The sequence below is a fragment of the Rhinolophus ferrumequinum genome, chromosome 21 (genome assembly GCF_004115265.2).
Source record: "Rhinolophus ferrumequinum isolate MPI-CBG mRhiFer1 chromosome 21, mRhiFer1_v1.p, whole genome shotgun sequence".
NCBI classification, from domain to species: domain Eukaryota; kingdom Metazoa; phylum Chordata; class Mammalia; order Chiroptera; family Rhinolophidae; genus Rhinolophus; species Rhinolophus ferrumequinum.
In genome coordinates, this window is record NC_046304.1 from 22,664,060 (window position 1) to 22,670,608 (window position 6,549).

Sequence of the window (6,549 nt, forward strand, 5' to 3'; positions counted from 1 at the left end):
CTGCAATCGCCAAGCCTGGAGTCTACATGAATGTTAAACGGGGTGGCTCTAGGCCATTACTCAGCCAGACAAATCAGAAACCACTTAAGATGAAAGACCCAGAACATTTGTACATCTCTTCCCAGGGGGCCTGCAACTTCCACAGCTGCCCTCCCACACTGCATACACAACCCCTCTCTCTGGCCCAGGTGATTTGACTCAATCCTCCCACAGGCAAAGCTGGAGGAGCACACAGTGTCCTGAAGGAGGCAGATATAGGCAGTTCTAGAGGGGTCTCCCTGGGGACTGAGGGAGGCTGAACTCTTGAGCTCTCTGGGAGAAAGAGTTCTCTGGCAATCAGCGCTGCAACCAGGGATGGGGTGCCCCAGGAAGGAGTGAGCTCCCCACTCCGGGAAGTGTTCAAACTGGGCTGGAAAGATCCTCTGTCTGAGATTCTCAGGACAACTTCCCCATCAGAGAAGAGATTGAGCCTGGCGACTTCTAAAGGTGGCACTTCCAATTCTGCGGTCTTATAATAGCACAGGCAGCGGAACGCAGTGGTTAGAAGCATGCTCTTTGACGTCAGACAGATCTGGGCTCAGGTCCCAGCTCTGCATCTTTCTTGCTGTGTGACCTTGAGCAAGTTAACTTTCTCTGAAACTCTGTTTTTTTCACCCGTGAAATGTGAGGTAAGTACCGGCCAGCTTTATAGAATTTGAACGGGGGTAGGCTATGGGGGGTGTTAAAGTGAAACAATGCATCTAAAGTGCTTAGTACAGTACCTGGCACATATTAAATACCCAGTAAGTGGTGGTTATCCTTATTACTCTGTAATTACACAGGAATGGGAGCTCCCCAACTATTTGGGTTGGACTCAGCCAAGATGCCTGGCTCCTGATCTGCCATTTACTGTGTGATCATGGGGAAAATTTCTTCATGTCTCTGTGCCTCAGTTTCCACACCTGTAATAGAACCTAGCACAGGACAAGTACTCAGTAGCTGTGGGTGTGCTGTCATTACCACCACCATCACCCTCATCCTCAGCTCTAGGTCACCTTCCCAATGCCTGGTGCTTACTAGGGCTTATTTAAAGATCAAGTCAGGTTTGGGGGAGGTTTTGTAGCGGGGGCGAGGGAGAGAACATTTAAGGTCTGCTGTCTTAGTAAATTTCAGGTATGTGCTACATTAGATCCTCAGACCTTATTCCTCGTATCACTGAAAGTTTGCACCCTTCTAACAACCTCTCCCTATTCCCCCCACCCCCGCCCCCAGTCCCTGGCAACCACTTTCCACTCTGTTTCTACGAGTTTGACTTTTTTTTTTCCCTTTAGATTCCACATGGGTGATACCATGCAGTATTTGTCTTGCTCTGTTTGGTTTATTTCACTTAGCATAATGCCCTATGTGAGGTGACGGACATGTTAATTTTCTTAATGGGGGAGATCCCATCACAATGTATACGTGTATCAAATCATCACGTTGTACACTTTAAATATCTTACAATTTTATCTGTCAATTATACCTCGATAAAGCTGGCAGGGGAAAGACAAGAGATAACAAACGCTGGCAAGGATGGGAAACCCCTGTGTACTGTTGGTGGGAATGTAAATCGGTGCAGCCACTATGGAAAACACTATGGAGCTTCCTCACAAAATTAAAACTAGAGCTTTAATTTTCCTCACAAAATTAAAACACATGATCCAGCAATTCCACTTCTGGGTATTTATCCAAAGGAAATGAAATCAGAATCTTGAAGAGGTGTCTGCACTTCTGTGGTCATCGCAGCATTATACACAATAGCCAAGATATGGAAACAACCTGTGCCCATCTACAGACGAATGGATAAAGATTTCATGTATAATATAAAGAAGGTGCCAAAAAAATGTATACACATTTTAAGAAAGAAAAAAAACTGTATCAAAATTACACTGATGGTAACCACTTTGAGCAGCTCTTGTAATTGCAGAAGTCAAACGTGACTTGTTATCTTTTGTTATTGGTATATATTGAGTATCATAATATTAATACAGTTTTTTTCCTTTCTTCAAATGTATATACATACATTTTTTGGCACTCGTGTGTGTGTGTGTGTGTATAATATAATATAATATAATATAAAATGGAATATTATTCAACCATGAGAAGAAAATCTTGCCATTCCAACATGGAGGGAATTTGAGGACATTATACTAAGGAAAATAAGTCAGAAAGAGAAATACAAATACTGTATATCACTTCTATGTGGACTCTTTTAAAGCCAAACTTGTAGAAGCAGAGAGTAGAATGGTGGTTACCAGGGGCTCAGGGGTGGGGGAAATGGAGTAATGCCGGTCAAAGGGTGCAAGCTTCTAGTTCTAAGATGAATACGTTCTGGGGGTCCAATGTACAGCACGGTGACTATGGTTAACGACACTGTATCCTATGCTTAAAAGCAGCTAAAACAGTACATCTTAAATATTCTCATCTCAAAAAGGAAATGGTAATTATGTGAGGTGATAGAAGTGTGTATTAACCCTACTGTGATCAGTTTACACTGTATATATGTATCAAGTCATCACATTACACACCTTAAACTTACACAATGTGACATGTGGGGTAAATCTCAGTCAACCTGGGGGTAGAAACAAAGATCACATCAGTGAAGGGGACGATACGAGGAGAATAGGAAACCCTCATTAACAACAAGCATGAGCGGATCTGCGTGTCTGCTGCCCCCTGCCGGCTGAGAGGATGCAGAAGCCCTGCCCTGGTGGGGCTTACCCCGAGATGAGGCCGCCAGCACCTTCAGGGAGAAATGCAAACAGCGGTCAGTTCTGCGGGGATGTACCTCACGGTACATCCAGTCAGTCTTCCTGGAAGAGATAAGAGTTTCATGGGGCTTGAAGGAGAGGTGGAAATTTGGCATGAGTCCAGATTGTGGGGGTGGGTCGGTGGGGTGCATTCCGGAAAGGGGAACAGCGAGGGCAAAGACCCAGGGTAGTAGTACTCATGGCCTTTCTGGAAGACAGTGATGGACACACAAGGTTGGGCCCCAGGACCTCTCTATAAGGCACCCATACCTGAAGATGGAGGGAGAAGAGAATTAAGAAACAAGGCGCAAAGCTTCCTACGGAAGGCAGAGGTCTGCATTCCATTTCTACCTGGCAGCGGAGTGACCTTGAGCAGCAGGTTATGTATGTTTCCAAACCTAATTTCCTTATCCTTGCAGAACACTAATACATGTCTTTACAAAGAATAGTTGTACGTTAATATTTATGCAGAAACTGGAATGTAGTAGGTAATAATTCAATGGTAACTATTGTTTGTGCTGCGAGTGGTGAAGAGTAGGGATGCTGTCTCCTGATATGTTTCAGGGAAATTATTTAGTGGGAGGAAGGATGGATCGGAGGAAAGGCCCAGAGATCGATGTAGAGATAGTGGTTCATAAGTGAGGTAATGCTGCTTCAAAATTTAGTGGCGATAACAGGGACCGAAAAGAAAAAAAAGGAGGCGACTTGGAGGGAGACCCAGCAGAGCAGAAGTTGGTAACTAATGGAGAAGAGCAAAGACTCACCAATGGGACTCACTTTTAAGGAAGAGGTGGAGGGGCTGAGAGAACAGAAGAAGAGGGGGCTGAGGAGGAAAAGGGTGGTTGGTTCCACATGGAAACCCCGATCTTCATAAAATGCAAATGCTCTATATTTAGTCAACAAACATGTCTTGAGCACTTACAGTGTGTCAGATACTAAGACTAGAAATATGAATAAGCCTGGTTCCTGCCTCCAGGGACTTCGTTGTATCAGTGGGAGCAGCAAAGACATCAACAAATGCATGCAGTGAAGTATAACAGATGCTTTTCTTCACAGTATCTGTCCAAGTAGACTGCAGATCAAGGAAGTGATCGATTTCAACAGACTTCAAGGACGAAGTCACTCGTGAACTGCGTAGATGTCCTGCAGGCAGACTGTGTGGGGGAAGCATACTCCACATGAAGCAGGAGCATGAGGAAAATAGTAATGAGGGAAAAGCCGTGACGTGGTCTAGACTTCCCAGTCGTTCTGATACTTAGGACTATCAGACCCAAAGGCTGGATCTGAGGCTGGAGATGGCTACAGCCATCGCGAACAAAGCAGGGACAGCAACGTGGGCCATACATAATACAGACATAGGGGAGGATCAAGAAGAGTGTTGTGTTGGGGGTGTTGGAACCCTCCGAGAGAAGGCGATAGGAGTTCAGAACACGGATTTGGTGGCCGACATATAAGAGGAGAGTTTGGGTGGAAAGGATCAAAGACGAGTCTTCCTTTAAGGTGGGAGGGAAGGAAGAATGAGAAGACAAAGACATTTTGCAGTAGGCACTGGGGAACTGACAGGCTTAGGAGATCTACCCTTGACCTGTCTAGAAAAGTCAGAGGCAAGGGCATTAGTGAAAAAAAAAAATAGGGAAGGGGGAAGAGTGGTCCAGCCAAGCTGTATTGATGGAGGGGGTGGGGTGGGGGATGAAGAGTCCAATGACTAATATCAGGAATTAAAGAGGAACTATTACTACATTTCCTACAGCAATGAGAAGGCTAATGACATTATGAACAACTTAGTCAAAGTGGACACATTCCTTGAAAAACACAAGTTACTAAAACTGACACCAGATAAAATAGAAAAATCTAAATAGCCCTATAGCTATTTAAATAAAGTGAATTTGCTACTAACCCTGATACTAAAACCTGACAAAGATGTTACAGAAAGAAGGCAAAGAAATGACATACCAATATCCCTCCTGAACATAGATCAAAAATACTAAACAAATAATTAGCAATTAAAATCCAGCAAGATACAAAAAAAGTAGTATGTCATGACTAAGTGGATTTATTTTGGGAATGCAAAATTGTTTGAACACTCAAACTCATTAATATAATTCATTATATTAACAGAATAAAGAAGAAAAATCATACGATTGTTTTTATAAAATCCAACACTTGGTCATTTTTTAAAAAACCTGAGCAAATAAGGAAGAAATTTCTTTAATCTAACATAGGACATCTATGAAAAACCTACAGCTAACATCATATTTAATAAGATTTAATACACATTACCCCTAACAGCAGGAACAAAGCAAGGATGTCCATTCTCACTACCTCTATTTAACATTTTATTAGAGGTTCTAGCTAGACCAATAAGGCAAGATAAAGGAATAAAAGGCACAAAGATCAGAAAAGAAGAACTAAAATTTTAGGCACAGATGACACAATTATTTATGTAGAAAATCCCAAATGATCTATAAAATAGCAACTAGAACTAATAAATGAATTTAACAAGGTCTCAGATAAAAAAGCAATACTCATAGATCATTGTATTCCCATACACTAGCAGCAACCCATTGGAAAATGAAAATTTTCAAAATTTCATGTACCAAAAAAAACATTAAAAATACTCAGGAATAAATTTAGCAAAAGATTTGTAAGACCTATATACTGAACACTACAAAAAATAAAAATAAAATAAAAATACTGAGACGAGTTAAGGAAAATTTAAGTAAATGTCCCTGTATGTGAAGATTCAATATTGTTCAAATATCAGTTCTCTCCAATTTGATCTATAGATTCAACACAACCCAATCCCAATTTCCAGCAGGCTTTATTTGTAGAAATTGATAGGCTCATTCTGAAATTTGTATGGAAATGCAAAAGACCTAGACTATCCAAGGCAATCTTGACCAAGAAAGACCAAGTTGGAGGCCTTATACTACCTAATTTCAAGGCTTGCCAAAAAGCTAGTCATCAAGACAGAATGGTAGTATAGAGACACATAATGGAACAGAATAGAGAGCTGAAAGATAGAACCACGTTTAGAACCACATGGTGATTTGATTTTCAATGAGAAACCAAAGCAATCCAATGGGTAAAACAGTCTTTTCAACAGATGTCGTTGAAACAACTGGCTATCAATATGGGAAACACATGAACATTGAGCCCTAACTCACACAATCCATAAGATTTACTTTGAGGTGAATCATAGATCTAAACATAAAAGCTAAAACTATATATAAAGCTTCTAGAGTAAAACATAGGAGAATATAACCTGAAGATAGGCAAAGATTTCTTAGACAGGAGGCAAAAAATAATAATTATCAAAGGAAAAAATGATGATTTAGATTTCATAGAAATGAAAGCCTTTCCTTGCTCATTAAAAACATAGTTAAGAAAGTGACGGTGTGCAATGGCTGCAAACAGCAGCCTCCTCAGTAGTAGATGCAGCCTGTGGCTTGTATGAGTTACCCTACGGGACCTTGGAGATCACCCTTTCCAGCAGATCTTCATGTCTGACCTCATGCTATCCCCAATCTAGTCTCCAGACAGGGACAGTAAGTCCTCACGTAACATCACCAATAGATTCTACAACTTGAAGTGAAATGACCTATCATGAAACAAATTTTACAATAGGCTAATTGACATAAACAGCAGTTAAGTTCCTATGGCATCTCAACAACGTTATAACAAAACAACATTACTCAAGGACCTTCTGTATTCAGGGTGCCTTTGGAAAGCCCACGGGTACAGTGGCTAGGGCCCACGCTGGCCAATGCATCATGTCAAT

General features: G+C 41.5%; 1 non-coding gene across 1 annotated transcript; it reads left to right on the forward strand.

Annotated features, from left to right (window-relative positions):
• Positions 1-6,131: 6,131 nt before the first annotated feature.
• LOC117014113 (small nucleolar RNA SNORA70) lies at positions 6,132-6,253 on the forward strand. Its single transcript, XR_004421419.1, has one exon. It is a non-coding gene; the product is annotated as a small nucleolar RNA SNORA70 (small nucleolar RNA).
• Positions 6,254-6,549: the final 296 nt, after the last annotated feature.